This window comes from Phascolarctos cinereus, unplaced genomic scaffold (genome assembly GCF_003287225.1).
Source record: "Phascolarctos cinereus isolate Bilbo 61053 unplaced genomic scaffold, phaCin_HiC Scaffold_4;HRSCAF=312, whole genome shotgun sequence".
Classification (NCBI taxonomy): domain Eukaryota; kingdom Metazoa; phylum Chordata; class Mammalia; order Diprotodontia; family Phascolarctidae; genus Phascolarctos; species Phascolarctos cinereus.
This window is the reverse complement of record NW_027555847.1, coordinates 629,204,479-629,221,527: the sequence shown is the minus strand read 5'-3', so window position 1 is coordinate 629,221,527 and position 17,049 is coordinate 629,204,479. Positions and strand designations below refer to the sequence as shown.

General features: G+C 37.1%; 1 pseudogene; it reads left to right on the top strand.

Annotated features, from left to right (window-relative positions):
• The first annotated feature begins 4,957 nt into the window (after nucleotides 1-4,957).
• On the top strand, nucleotides 4,958-5,221 carry LOC110216107 (small ribosomal subunit protein bS21m pseudogene; annotated as a pseudogene).
• Nucleotides 5,222-17,049: the final 11,828 nt, after the last annotated feature.

The window sequence follows — 17,049 nt, the reverse complement described above, 5'->3', positions numbered from 1 at the left end:
AAAGCTGCAGACCTGAGCTCTCTTTTCCAGAATGCTTGGGAAGAAGGTAACTCAATCCTCACACTGAACAAGAAGTTTTCTTCTACATAAATGAGAATGGGTCAAGGGCTTCAGAGGAAGTTACTATACTGTGTTTTATGGATTTTCCTATGAAAGAGCCCATTTGTCAAAAGAACCATTTCCCCATGAGTGATAGAAAAACTAAGGGACTAGCAAACACCTTGAAGAAATATCATGCTACTTTTCAGTGACCTTCCTGAAGGAAAACTAGAGTGCCTGGACAGATGAATCTTAGTTGGAAAGAATTCTGATATATTGAAGTCTCTACATAGCAGTTACTAAACCTTCAGATTATATTTCATTTCAGTTCAGTAAGTATTTTATTAAGTACCTAAGCACCTCCTTAGGACAGCTAGGTGGCACAGTGGATAAGAGTGCTGAGCCAAGAGTCAAGAAAACCTGAGTTCAAATTTGACCTCAGACACTAGCTGTGTGACACTGGACAAGTCACTTAACCCTATTTGCCTCAGTTTCCTCATCTGTAAAAGGAGTTGGAGGACATGGCAATGCATTCCAGTATCTTCACCAAGAAAACCTCAAATGAGATCACAAAAAGTTGAACAAGACTGAAACAACTGAACAACAGCAAAAAGCACCTAGTACATGCCAAAAAAATATGCTAGATAAAGGGGAGGAAGGAACAAACATTTATTGAGTGCTTACTATGGGCCAGGCACTGTGCTAATCACTTCACAAATATTATCTCATTTGATCTGAACAACAACCATGTGAGGTAAGTGTCATTATTACACTTATTTTAGAGTTAAGGAAACGGAGGCAGACAAATTAAGTGGTGAATCCAGGGTCACATTGCTAGTAAGAGTCTGAAGCCAAATTTAAACTCAGGTTTTCCTGACTCCAGGCCCAATGCTCTACCCATTGTACCATCTAATTGCACAAATGGTACAAAGATAATTGTGAAAGAGCCTTATCCATTAAGGAGCATATTCTATAGATATTCTATCTAAGGGATACAATGCAGGTACAAATCAGCAAATAAAAAAATATTGACAGAGTAATTTCAAAGCATTTACATTTAGTCCTGTGTAAAATTCCCTAAATTTTAAAATAAAGCAGCAAATCACTATTGTTCCCTCTTTTTAAAATGTGTAAGGCGGAGTCATCCTGAAAAGATAAACTGATGGGAAGCAGGATGCCAATCTCTCCCTCAGTTAACCATTGTTTAACAATGAATATATGTCTGTGCGTACATATATTTACTAAACATATAATATATGTATATATATTCAGTTGAAGATTATACATGTATGTGTGTATATATGTGTGTGTGTGTATATTTGCATATATGTGTATATGTATATATATGTGTGTGTGTGTGTGTGTATATACACACACACAGATACACATATATTGAGAGGGGGGAGGGGGAGAAGAAGGCCGGTTAAGAATTCTGTTGCTCTCTGTTATTGTCTTGACTGACTGAAGATGTCACTGCATCAGCAGCTGCCTCCACTGTGTGTGAATATGACTGGAATGTCTCTTGTGAGAGCTTTGGGTACTCCCACACCAACCACATGTCAAATCTGGCCCCCAGATAATGTCAGTGTCCACTGCCTGCTGCTCTTTTGTGATCTTGTCTATTGGTTCCCCAGTCGGTGCATTGTTCTTGCCCAGACTGAACCACCCATATGCAGGCTGCATGTGTGTGGGCAGTCCCAGCTTCTACCATCAGTATTATACCACTGGAAAACCCATACCACTATTCTTAGGAATGTCATCACTATTCCTATTATCTGATTGCCAGGACCAGCAACCAGTATTTGATTATCACCTAGTAATCACCTTTGATTATCACCAAGTAATAACTCTTATATGTTCGAGAATATATACATATATTTATATGCATATACACATACCTATATAGATATCATACACACAAATGTATGTATGTATATATATATTATATATGTGTGTGTATATAATATATATACATATATATGCATATATACATATATATATATGTATATATGCATATATATATATGTATATATGCATATATATATATGTATATATGCATATATATATATATATATATATATATATATATATATATATATATATATATGGAGAGAGAGATGTATTTTATGTGTGTCATTCTGAGCATTTCTCAGTGCTCTAGACCAGGTATTTTAAACTCAAATAGAAATTGGAAACACTAAACTATACAAAATAATCCCTGTGGGTCATGTAATAACAGTTTTAAAATGTAACTATCTCTATTTTATGTACCTCTGTTTATTTTGTCAAATATTTCCCAATTACATTTTGATTTGGTCTGGGCCACACTCGAGAGTGTTGTGGGCCTAAGATAGCTCTGCTCTAAACCAGTGCTTCTTAAACTATGTGTCACGACTCCATGTGGGATTGCAAAAATTTTGGCAACAGTAAAAGGTTTCTGAATGTAGAACGACAAAAATTAATTAAAAATCAAAACTGTAATGAATCTTAGGTGTTTGTGGCAGCACTTTCCCATGTTGCATTGAGCAACTTCACTGTAGCCTTGCTTCTGAACACAAAACAAGTGCATTTTGCACTGCTCGTGCCCTAAGGAACATTGCTGAAATGGGAAAAGCGGTGGGCAGCGGAAAAAGTTTAAGAAACCCTGCTCTAAACAACCTAAAGACTATAAACTACAGAAAAGGTGATAATTTGCATTAGTAGAGTGAGTTTACTCACCTGGGAATTCCCTATGCCAGTAAAATGATGAGCATACTCTATGTCCCATGTATGTATAAGTGTGTGTAGAATCATACATATATACATACATATATTTTGTATATGCATATATACAGTATATATGCACACATTTACACATGTAGGTGTGTATTTATATATGACTCTGCATGCATGTGTGTGTGCATTATAATCCAACAGATTATGTAAGATGTCTTACACATAATAATCGATACCATGTTAAAGTGGTACCATTGAGAACTGTGTGCACAGAACCTCAGAGTTGTAAGAAGCCTCATAGTTCACGTAATCTAACCCATGTTATGCTTGAAGAACTCCAATGAAGGGAGAAGCCTCCAGAGGCTGCCCATTCCACTTCTGGATAACTCGAATTATTAAACATTTTCCTGGTATTGAGCCTCAGTATAGTTTTCTGAAACATCTAGCTACTGCTACTAATTTAGTTCATTGGGACCAAAGTGAACTATTTTAATCCCTTGACCCATTTTCATGCAGGATATTGGGAGCATGTCAACTCTTTTGTAACATATGACTTCTTTTCTCCAGATCAGTGCTAGAATCTATAGTCTGCTATTTTGTGTAAGTGAATTTTCCAAGTAACTGAACCTTCTTTGGAATTCTCCATCTCTGCAGCTGTTCAGGTGCAGGAGTAGTGAGCACTTGTCAGAGAGATGCTGTAAAGGGAATTTGTATTTTATTTGGGAGATTGAACTAGATGACATCTGATGTCACTTCCAACACAGTAGAAATTGTCTATCAAATATCTTTAAATTATTTTGTATTTGCTAATATATATATATATATATATATATATATATATATATATATATTGTGTATCTCCCCTTCCCCACAATGATATATATGCTCATTGAAGGTGGAGCCTATTTAATTAGGCATTGTTATTATCCCCCCTTTACAGATGAAAAAAACAGGTAGATTGAAGTTGTGACTTGCCCAGGTTCACACAGCTAGTGAATGTCTGAAGCAGGATTTAACTCATGTCTTCCTAACTCCAGGACCAGCACTCTATACACTATATCACCTAGTTATTAAGTACATAGCAGGTGTTTAGTAAATATTTCTTGAAATGAATTGAAATTTGAAGTTTTTGCAATGGCTTTCTAGAAACCTCCACTTACTAGTCTTTTCCACCTGAGTTGTAGCTAAGGAGGGTTAAAAAAAAATAAATATATATATATACACACATACATATATACACACATACACACACATATATATATGTGTGTGTGTGTGTATGTATGTATGTATATATATATATATGTATGTATATATATATATATATACATACATACATACATATATTTCTCTGGGAAGGTTACTCAAAAGCAACATGCTACTACTATTGCTGTACTAGTCTTGGTGTCTCTAAGGCATCTTCATTTCATGGGAAAGTCTTGCTGTAGAACCAAAGAATCTGCCACTGAATGTTTCTTTGGCGCCCCTGACCTCTGCTCCTTAATGTTCCCTGAGAGTGTGTATATCCTAAAGTCCTGATCCAATAACTCATGGGGATGCTTCCCTGGTACTAGAAAGCTAAGTCTATGGTACAAAGGCTATGTCAGGCCTAGGAAAACAGAGACTGTTTTTCATCTTTGTATTTGTGTGCCTTGCCTCTGGCACCATACTTTGAACAGTGTAGGTATTTAATATTTTTAATTGAATTGTTCTTGCCAGCTGGAAAGACTTTGAATGTGATTCTGGTCAGAGACTGTAGGTCTGTTCCCCTAGGATTAGACTCAGTATGTTTGTAGAGGTTCATGGGAAGCAGGTGATGCTTTGTTTTGTTGTGCTTTGTTTTCCTTCAATGACTCATGAAACTTCTGTTAAGGCATAGAAGGGCTATGACTACATTGCTGCATGATCATTGAAGTAATGGATCTTTTAATTATAGAAGCCAGTATAATTCACTTTATCATGGAAAAAGATGAGATAAGCTGACTAATTGGTAAGGGCCTGTTAACACATAGTTTCTGAATACAAGTCATAGGATGAATTAAAACTTGATTATGAAAAAGTAAAATCCTCCTAGAAAATGGATTACACTACAGTCACTGATGCAGAGCTGGCAGTCCTCTCCCCACCACCCCTCCCCACACACCCATCCTTCAGCTGCTTTAGTCGAAAACTCCTTTCCTTACAAGGACAACTTTGTCCCAAGATCATGGCAAGTCACCTGAAGTTCATTGCCAGGACTGTGATGGTGCAGGAAGGGAATGCGGAAGGTGTACACAGGACCCTGAACAGAATTCTTAGTGTGGATGGGCTTATTGATGACATCAAGCAGTGGAGATACTATGAGAAGCCATATCGCTGAAGACAGAGGGAGAGCTATGGGACTTGACAGTTCATGTACAACATGGAAATGGCAAGAAAAACTAACTTCTTGATGTGCAAGAATCAGTTGGATCCATGGCAGGGCTGCTGAAGCCAGAGGAAATAAAGAGACCCAGTGTGAAAATTCCCTCATAGGCAGTAGCTATGTCTCCACAGGTTTCTTCTAAGAATCTAGCAATTGAGGCATTTATTTCCCTCTTTTTCCAGCCCCAGTTTCTCTTGCCATCTTTTCAATCCCAGTATATTCAGATACATGTATATACATGCATGCATGCATTCCAGGTATTCACACACATTTACCTACCCTTTCCACTCCTCATCAGTGGATGATATCATTAAATGTTCCTCCTTGTCACCATGTGTCCTTGATGAATGGAAAACCCCACAGGACTGTGTCTTTGCCATTCTGAAGAAATTGGTGAGGCACAGACTTCAAAAATGAATGAGTGGAATATAACACTTTTTTTTTTATCCCATTCCTTGACCCCTAATAGTTCCCAGTAAGAAAAACTAAGGACTGCAGATAAGAAGTGTCCCCAACTATTGTTTGAAAAGTCATCTATTTCTCTCCAGAAAATTTCCTAAGTTGAAGAATGGCAAGGCTTATGTAATTGTAATAAATTCTACTTCTAAAGCACCCAACCAAAAAAAGTGGATTACAAATGAGTCTATTCATTTTGACAAATTAATAAACATTTATTAAGTATCTAATATGTACATGGAACTATGTTTTATGCCTGACATACAAAAATTAAAAAGAGAAAAAAGGCCTAGTCTTCAAAGCATTTGCTTTCTACTGGTCTTAAGCTTTCCCTTGGTGGTCACTTGGTGAATTAACTCTCATGGGCTGCATTGTAAAGAAAAGGCACTTCTCAAGATCATTTTGACACCTTTGGTATAAAACCCAGAAAACTGTCTTTACACTATGATTAATGACAGAGAAATGAAAACCACACATCATCTTATTTTACCTTGTATTGGTGTTAGCATCAACAGAATTTTAACCTTTCCTTGATGGGGAAGGCTTGGCAGATGAGTCAAGTTCTCTCATATGCATTGTAGCGAGAAACCGATTTTTGAGTGGTTGAGAAGTCAATTGCTAGCAAGACACTTTGGAAATGAAATCAGACAAAAGGCCAAAGGCATAAACAGATGAATCAGATAAGCAAAATCATAAGAAAATGGTTTATCCTATGGTATGTGTAATGTAATAGTCATAAAAATAATTCATATTTGTATAGGGCTTTAAGGTCTCTGAAGTGCTTACCTTGTAACAATCCCATAGAAGTAGTGAGAAGATAATTCTGTCCATTTGATAGATGAGGCACCAGAGGCTCACAGTAATGGATAGCCATGTAGCTTGTAAATGGCAAAGCCTACATTCAAATCTAGGTCTCTGGACCCCAAGTCCAGGGATCTTTCTCTTACACCACACTGCCTTCCTAGGTGGGTACCTTGAGGGCACATTAAGAAAAGAGGTTGTGTCTTCAGAGGATTATTGTGAAGAGAGAAGAGCAGCAGGGAAGAAGGGTAATGACAAGTAGCATTTATACAATGCCTTAATGTTTACAAAGGGTTTTATATAGCTTATCTCATTTGATGTTCACAATAAGCCTAGGAGGTAGGTGCTATCATTATCCCCATTGTACAGATGAGAAAACTGAGGTTAAATGAATTGCCCAGAGGTCACACAACTAGTGAATGTCTGAGGTAGAAATTAAGTCCAGCTTTTCTTGACTACAAGTTTGTCACCATCCATTATACCACCTAGATGTCTGGGAGCTGTTGTTGAGTTTTCCAGGCACAGAGAATTAACACAGAGATTTTTCCCTATGTGTAGTGATTTTAGTCTTCCTTCATGCAATATTATCAACAAGACAAGAAGAAAAACATAAATTGAAATAGCTCCTGGGACCTTTTTCTATTTCCCACTTCTCAAAAGGTAATAATTCCTATCTGATAGAATGTTGAAGCTGGAAATATCTCCTTGATAATCTAGTTCACCTTCATTTTGTGGTTGAGGCTGTGAGAAATTAACAAACATATTAAGCAAAGCTAGAGCAAGGCATTGTACTGGAGATACTAAGTTCAAAAGAGATAACATGCCCTCAGAAGAGATCCTGCCCTCAATGACCTTATCATTTTTGGTGAGGATTGACATATAGCATGAACATAGATAAAATATAGAAAGGAACAGAATTTCCTGGGCAGATGGAGTTTAATAGAGGTAAGGGAAAGATATAGGCAAAGTACTATGGAAATTTTTAGGGAAAAGAAAACATTACCAGTTAGGGAGATTTTAGAAAATTTCGTGAGTGAGATCAAGAAGTGGGAGTTTCTGAATACAGGCTCCTAGATAGAAAAGAAGGGATTCCTAGAGAATATCAAGTTTCTGAAAATCATTTCCCTCGAGAGGACAGGGGAAGTCCTAAGTTGTTATCTATGTTTCTAGTGAGAGAAGGGAATTTTCTATGCAGCACAAACTTCTTGGAGAGTTAATAGGGTAGAGCATTAATGTCCCAAAGCTAGAGGAGTAATGGGGAAAATATAAACCATGATGCAATCCGGAAAAGGCTGTGATTTTTAATATCATCATGTACTTTTTGTGCAATTCAGATCCAATAGGAAAAGAGGTTGGGGAAGAGTACAAGCCCTTTACAGTATTTGGTTGACTATACGGGTTTCTGGAAGTTCTTAAACTCACTGTAACATCATGGGGTTGCCCATCAAGTCAACTCAAATGTATTTCCTTCTTGGATTTTCCTTCTAGATGCCCATATGGCTCTCTGCATTTGAATGAAGGACTCATCAGACTTGAAGCTGCTATAGGGGACTCCAAACCACACAAAAGTAGTGTCACTGTAGATAATTTAGGACTTTGGGCAAAGGTGGCAATCACTAAAGGAGGAAAAATGTACCAGTTGTTCAGAGGCTTCTGTGAGCCCTTTGTTTATTTTCTGCATTTCACTAGGATGAAATGAAGGTTGTTCTATACCCATTACAGGATGTTCCAAAAGTCTTAGTGCAGTTTTAAACTTTGATAGCCATAATAGCTAGGATACAGCTAGACAGCCCAGTGGATAAAGTGCTGGGTCTGGAGTCAGGAAGACTCTTCTTCGTGAGTTCAAGTCTGACCTCAGACACTTTCTAGCTGTGTGACCCTATGCAAGTCACTTAGCCCTATTGGCCTCAGTGTCTTCATCTGTAAAATGAGTTGGAGAAGGAAATGGCAAACAACTCTGGTATCTTTGCCAAGAAAACCCCAAAAGGGGTCATGAATAGTCTAATACAACTGAAAAACAATTAAACAGCAACAAAGCTATAAAATAAAACTATACTAAGACTTTTGGAACCTTTTGTATATGCATTGTGACCTTGAATGCTCATATGGGATCTGGCAACTCTTATTCAGAGTGGAAATTGAGAAATGATCTATATCTAGGCTATCTTCTAAAATTCCCCAGAGACAGCTCTGGGTGGATTCAATATAAACTAATGAAAGAGAAATATTTGAGGAGCAGATCCTTAGATTGAACCCAATCTAGAACACAGAATTCTGGGACATGAGTTATACGTATGCTATACCTAGAAGAGAGATTTTTAAAATTTGATTTTAAAAAAATCATATGCCCCAAATAGCAATGTTCCGATTTTTGGGGGGTGGTAGGAAAGGGGGATGTTGTGATGCTGTACCTAGACCAATAACTTTTAAATTGTTACTATAAGCATTCAAAAAAATAAGCTGCACAATAGACAGAGCACTCTACTTCCAGTCAGGAAAATAAATTCAAATCCTGCCTTAGTCACTTACTAGCTGTGTGACACTGGACCAACTATTTAACCTCTGCTTGCCTCGGTTTCTTTATGCAAAATTAGAAAATTAGACTTGAGGGCATTTCAGATCCTTTTTAGGTCTAAATCTATGATCTTGTGAAATGTTCAGTAATGTATCTGATGTCTACAATGGGCCTTGATTAAGATACAAAAATGAATATGATAGAATCCCTAGTTTCATGGAGTTTATAATACAGCAGGAGGGAGATTTATAACATCTTCCCTTCAAATTCAAAGGTTTCTGATTTTATTAGTGTAGATACTCTCTCCACTAACACAAATCAGAAACCTTCTAAATTAGAGGAAATAATCTTCATAATGTTCTATGGACAAAAGAAAACAAAAGATAACCATCTCATTAGTGACCAATCCACCCGTGATGGACCTCTCAAAATTTATCCAGGATAGCTCTCAGATGATAACCACCTAGTCTATTTAACATCAGCCATATTTAAGTCTTTCTATTTTGGAACTAAGACACAAATAAATGGTTTAAGTTAGTGTGTTCTAAATGTATAAAGGGAATGTGACTTTGGGTTAGAAAAAAAAAACACTTCTTAGAGGAGGAAAGACATCCAAGCATGTCAGGAAGTCCTTGTCACAGCCTGCTGGGTATTTTCTTCACATTGATGTTTTCTTGTTCTATGGCATTTTTTTCTCTGCAGGTAGTATAGAGAAGATGTCTAATGTAAAGGAGACAGTGGTTTTACTGAGGAAAGCACCGTGGTAAGAAAATCTTCGATTCTTGCCTCTGCTAACAAGGAACCATGCAATTATTCCATGAACAGAACATACTTTTGATAGCTAATTTTCATTGTTTAATTTCATTTATAGTAACTTGTATGCTTGTGTTATTTCCTTTTTGCTAGATAGTAAGCTTCTTCTGATCATGGACTTCAGTTGACTGTTATTGTACGCAATTTATAGATTTCTGTTGGCAGGCATTCCTGGGGGCAGCAATGTAGTATAATGGGTTTAGGACTAGACCTGGTGTCAGGAATGTCTAAGTTCAAATCCTGCTTCACATACTTACTAGCTATGTGATTCCTAGGTGAGACTTTTAACCTCAATTTCTTTTTCTGTAACATGGGGATGATATAGCACCCACCTTCCAGTGTTGTTTAAGAATAAAGTGAGATGATATTTCAAAGACATTTGCAAAACATAAAGTGCTATCTCAAAAGTAGGGTCGTGGTAGAAGTGGTAGTAGTGGTAGTAGTAGTAGTAGTAGTAGTAGTAGTAGTAGTAGTAGTAGTAGTAGTAGTGGTGGTGGTGGTGGTGGTGGTGGTGATGGTAGTAGTAGTAGTAGTAGTAATAGAATTCCCATTTTGTTCTCCCAAAGACCTTAAAGTGGGTCTCATTTAGGAATTGGCTCATTATGGGGCAAGAGAAATATGAAGGCAAGTAGAACTGAGACAACTTTCTCCTCATTTCACTCCTTCAGATTCCTTCTCTTCTATAAAGGCTTAGTTTCAGTGACATTCTTTCTATGAAATCTTCTGTATCTCTATTCTCCAGCTCAAAGGGTTCTCCCCCTGCTCAAATTTTGTAATTATATTTTTCCTTTGCCTCCACCTCAGCATATTGTATTATATGTATTTGTGTACACATAGTATACTCTACATACATAAATACACACACAGAGGTAGGCACTCAAACACACACACATACACACACACACACATAATTGCACACATACATACATATCTTCCTAAGCATAATATAAACTCTTTAAAGACTGTGATTTTTTTCATCTTTGAATTTTTAGTGGTTAGTTCACTACCTTAAAATATATTGATCCTCAATAAATGTTGGTTTAATTTAATTGATTTCTCTCTCCCTATTTTTTTCATGTACTAGCTCTCCCAAATTTTCAAATCTCATGTTTCTGCATTCTCTGCCTGTGTCATGCTGCTTTCATGACCTCAAGATATTACATTATCTGTTCATTCAATTCTGACCCAGAGCATATACTGACATTGTCACATTTATATATAACCTAGCCTGGAATCATTAGTCTGTTTCTGATCCTAGGCTCAACTATAATTTTTAATGTTTGGCTGTCCCTCCCACCCCACAACTTTGTCAGTTCTGTCTCATTCCCAGTCAGCTATCTCATCATCCATGCTTGCTTGTGTCACTATATATGGTATTCCATCAGAAAAAGATACCTAATTGGTACTAAGAGAAGGAGAGAAGACCATGAAAAGGAAAGGCCAGTGGAACATCCCTTTAGACAGGTTGAGCAGACTTTCAAAAACTGTGGAACTTGAAGTCATCCTTCCAGCAATAGGCCATTTCTCTGAAGATTGTACAAGCTACTCGAGTCACAGGTTTATAGAATAGACAATTTTGAAGGGTCCTCAATGGTCACATAGTTCAACATGAACTTCTATAGGAAACTTCTCTATTACACACATCAAGTGATCATCAGCATTTGCTTGAAGATTTCTAATAAAGAGAATTCATTGCCTCCCACGGCACCACATTCCACTTTTGGAAAGCTCAAAAGGTTAAAGCAGTCTTTATCTCTTCTTTGCATTTCTTTACTTCTTTACAATTCTAAATGGACTCTTAGAAACTTCTACTCATTGCTTCTAGATCTGCCCTCTTGTGCCAAATAGAACAAATCTAATTCCTCTTCCATATGACAGCTTTTCAAATACTTGAAAGCAACTATTATGTAATGTCAAAGTTCTCTTTTCCAAGCAAATCTTCCTGGTTTCTTCAACCAGTTCTCACATTACATGCACTGGAGGCCCTCACCATTCTAGTTGTTCTTATCAGGATGCTCTCCAAGTTATCAATGTCTTCTCTAAAATATGGCACCCAGAATGCAGCTATGTTTTGTCCAGGGCAGATAACAATAGAATTATCACCTATACCCAGTCTTGGATACTATGCCTTTCACCGGAAAGCTGAAGCCAAGAACATGTAAGAGATGAATGGCAGCAAAACATGTACAATTCCTAACTGTGTCCTTAGGGACATTTGAAGTCAAACTTATGGAATGAGAGGCCACAGAGAAGATAAGAAACTGAGCTGAGAAAGTGAGAATCTTTGTGATAATAAATCCATTCTGAGAAAGAGCAATGAGCAGGTCATTGTACTGGATTAAATAGAGAGCAGAGGAAGAGAAGGGAAGACAAAATTGTTATGGTTGAAAAGGTTAGCAGATTGCAACTGGAGACAAAAGTACACCTGAGTGAAGCTAGAAAGGAAAAATGCACAATATTACAAAAGAGTCAATAAAATATTCAGACTCTATAGAGGCTATGAGGGAACAAAGATGCCCGGGATAATTCATTTGATTCTAGCCCTGGCCACTTCATGACATCCAACAATTTGGGTCTTGAAAGTAAAGGCTAAGTGATTATATGTGTTGGGTTTGTTCTTGTAAAGGTAGAGGTGATGAGGAGTAAACTTGAAATTTATAAATTGTACGTATTTTAAGTAAGCAGAAGTTATATGTAAGAATTTAAAAGTATAAATTGTAAGTATCAAATGAGACAGTGTATGGAAAGAAATTTAAAACTACATGTACACACATATATTTCTGCTGGTCAGATGTATGCAATATATGTACATATATAGCATGATTGTATATCATGTTATACACATACACACACACATATGTTGCAACATCATAACTCTCACCATCATCATCATCATCATCATCATCAGTCAAGTGTGGGCTCATTTGGGTTCCCTGAAAACCTGAGATAGCTAAGCTGTTCAATCACATCCACAGGGGAAAAAAATGCTTAGCATTTACTTGAGCTTGATGAAAATGTAATATTACAGTCTTTTCAGATTTCTTAAATTTGAAAGATTTAAATCTTAAATCTTTAAAGATTTCTTAGAATATTTTAAAATTTCAAATGTTTTGTTGATATTTTTAATTTCTATCACATTCCAATTACTCCCTCCATCCAAATGAACAGCAAAAAATGAAAAAGTACAAATAAGCAAGAGATAGATACATCATCAACTTATGCCTATTTGAAGGCCCATAGTCTGCCACTTCTGGGCTGAGAGGCAAGAGGCAAACATGTTTCTCAACCAATCTTCTGAAGCTATTGCATTGGCCAGAGTCCTGCAGTCTTTCAATATTGTTTTCCCCAGAATCTTAACAATAACAAAGGTGATGATGAATGATGTTCTTTCTGGCCAGAAGTAATAGTGAAGATTTACAACAATAGATCCAGCTCAGAAGAGCACTCTGAGAGGCATAGGAGACCTTTCCTGGAAAAACCTCTACTATGAAATTTCTATTATGCGAATAACATATGGGGCCCCTGAAGTGCACTTATTCAGTTCTGCTGGTTGTGAAGGAGATAATACTACTGATATGAATGGGAGTCTAGAAGTAGAGAGAACCTTAGAGCCAATGTAGTCCACATCCCTCATTACATATAAAGCAACTGGGGCCCAGAGAGGTTAAGTAATTTATTCAAAGTCACTCTAAGAGCTGGAATCTTAACCCTGATTCTCTGACTCCAATACACTTTTAATTTTTGATCATGAACTTGAAAATTATCAACAAAAATGATCATTCCTATTTACAAATAAGGAATGAGAAGATTATTTATATAAAACCATGACTATTACATATAGTTTATTTTTATTATGTTAAATTTAAATCAGTAGTAATAACATTTATTAGCTTATCTGTCTGCTTTTCTGAACTTTAATCTCTTGACTTCTAAGTAAAAATAATAGCTAATATTTGGAAAACACTCACTATGTGCCAGGCACTTTACTAAGCACTTTACAATTATTATGTCATTTGATCCTCACAATAACTCTAAAAGGTAGGTATTATTATTATCCCTATTCTGAGGAAACTGAGATATACAGTGATTAAATGACTTGCCCAGGTTCAAAGAGCCAGTAAATGTCTCCTGACTTGTTTTCATCACTTTTTTATCACCATTACCATCTCTCAATTCAACCCCTTCTTTGCAACAAATGGGTAAAGTCAAATGATTGTTAACATCTGCAAATGACTACTTCATTTGGCAACTGCAATCTGTTACCTCTCCATCAAGTTGTGGCAGATAATGATGATGTTCCATCATCACTCTTTTGCAGTTGTCAATGATCATTATGCAGATAAGAGCTGATAAATATTTATAGCAGCCCTTTTCATGGTGGCAAAGTAATGGAAAATTGAGCGGATTCCCATCAATTAGGGAATGGATGAATGGCTGAACAAGCTGTGGTATATGAATGTAAAGAAATACTATTGTGCAATTTAAAAAAAAATGATGAACAGGCAAATTTCAGAAAAACCTGGAAAGATTTGTATGAATTGATGCAAAGTGAAATGATCAGGCTCAGATTCTTAAGCTGTAGCTCTTAAGATCTTGCTTTAGCTGACTTACATTTCCAGGATCCAAGATGGTGGAGTAAGAAGTAAGTCACTCTTACCATCCCTTAACCTTTGAAAGTCCAGAAAATATCACCCTGGGAAAAACCCTGGAATAGCTGAACCAGAAGAAAGATGGGGTGCAGCAGTCTGGTAGCCCAGGTAGCTCAAGGAAAGGCCCCTGTTACCCTGGGAGAAAGGGAGCAGTTCAGAACAGAAAGCATCTCAGCAAGCTAGCGGAAAGCCCTACCTCAGCATACCAGGGTAAGATCTTGAAAGCCAGGTGGTACAGCAGGCAAATACCAATACCTGGGCCCCCAAGTGCCTCAGAAAGAGCAGGGGAACCACTGGAAATAAGCTAAAAAAAACCACCATATGCCTTGGCATTCTACAGCAACCGTGTCTCCCAATGCCTCAGTAAAACTCTGGGGAGTGCTCTAAGGGGCCTCAGGCAGAGAAACATCCCCCGACATCCATCTGAAAGGAGCTGAAGAGAGTGAAAGGAGGGAAAGGCCCAGATGAGCAGGCAAGAGCCAGACTACCCAAACCTACCCTTAGAGTTCCAGTGTTGCTGATTCCAACCGAACACGAGGTAAGCTGCCAGAACCCTACAGCCTCCAACTGCCAGCATTGGAGGCCCCAGCACATAAAGCCAGGGACCAAACCCTGGGCTCCCAACACAAGAAGCTTGGGTCAGTGCCCTTTGTTCCCCAGCAGGAGAGCTCAATTTCTTTAAAGGCCAGGAAATAAGCAAATACCATGAGCAAAAAGAAATGTATGATAGATTCTTATTATTGGAACAGTGACAATCAAGGTAGGAATTCTGAAGAGGACAACAGTATCAGCAAACCCACATCTGGAACCTCAAAAGGGAATATGAACTGGTCTGAAGTCCAAAAAGTCTTCTTGGAAGAGCTAAAGAAGGAGTTTAAAAGTCAGATGAGAGAGGTAGAAGAAAAATTAGGGAAAGAAATGAGGTATAAAAGAGAGAGTCAATAGTTTAGAAAAGGAAGAACAAAAGTTTACTGTAGAAAACAAGTCCTTAAAAAATACAATTGGCCAAATAGAAAAGGAGGTACAAAATCTAATAGGAGAAAACAATTTGCTAAAAATTAGAATTGGGCAAATGGAAGTCAATGACTCTATGAGAGCAAGAATCAGTCAAACAGAAACAAAAAAATGAAAAAATAGATGAAAATGTAAACTATCTCATTGGTAAAACAACTGACCTAGAAAATATATCCAGGAGAGACAATTTAAAAACTATTGGTCTTCCTGAAAATCACAACAGAAAAAAAGAGCCTGGCCAGCATCTTTCAGGAAATCATCGAGGAAAACTTCCCCTGAGATCCTAGAACCAGAGGGTAAAACAGCCCTAGAAAGAATCCACCTCTAGAAAGAGATCCCAAATTGAAAACACTGAGAAATATAGTAGCCAAATTCCAAAATTACCAGGTCAAAGAGAAAATACTGCAAGCAGCCAGAAAGAAACAATTTAAATATCATAGAACCACAGTCAGGTTCACACAGGACCTTGCAGCTTCTACATTAAAAGATTATAGGGCGTGGAATATGATATTCCGTAAGGCAAAGGAGTTTGGATTGCAACCAAAGATCAACTACTCAGTGAAAATGAGCATGATCTTTCAGGGAAGGAGAAGGATATTCAATGAAATAGAAGACTTCCAAACCTTCCTACTAAAAAGAACAGAGCTCAACAGAAAATTTCATCTTCAAATACAGGATTCAAGAGAGACATAAAAAGATAAATGGGACAGAAAGAAATAACAACATGTTATTAATAAGGGCAAGCTGTTTACATCCTTACAAGGGAAGATGACGCTTGTAACTCTTGAGAACTGTATTGTTACTACACCGTGTTAAAGGGGTATACATAAAAGGTGTGGGTATAAATTGACTTTGATGTAGGGATGAAAAAAATCTAATCAAGTGGGCTAAATGGATCCAAGTAAGTGGATTAATCTGATCTAACTAAGAAAATGTACTGAGAAAAAAGTAAAAGAGGAAGCAGACAAAGGTAAATTATGTTACAGGAAAAGGCACAGAAACCTATTACAGTAGAAATAAAGAAGGGAGGGAGATGAGCATTGTTTGAACCTTATTCTCATCAGATTTGGCTCAAGAAGGGAATAACATAATAGGTTAGGTACAGAAATCTAATTTGCCCTATTGACAGTAAGAGTAAGTAGTAAGTAGGAGACAGTAAGGGTAAAGGGGAAGAAAAGAAAGGGGGCTAATAGAAGGGAGGCAGTGGTCAAACACAAAACACTAGTGAGGAGGGAAAGGGAGAAAGGAGAAAGAAACACATAAATGGAGGGAAATATGATGGAGAGAAAGACACAGATAGCAATCATAACTGTGAATGTGAATGGGATGAACTCTCCCATAAAATGAAAGTAGACAGTAGAATTAATTAAAAACCATAATCCTACAATATGTTGTTTAAAAATTTTTTTAAAGTGAAATAAGAAGAACCAGGAAAACGTTGTACACAGTGTCACCAACACTGTGTGTTGATCAACTATGAATGACTCAGCACTTTTCAGCAACACAATGATCCAAGACAAATACAAAGGACTCACAAAGAAAAATGATATCCACATCCAGATAAAGAACTGATGGACTCTGAATGCAGATCAAAGCATATTATTTTCACTTACTTTATTCTTTTGTGTGTGCATGTGTGTGTGTTT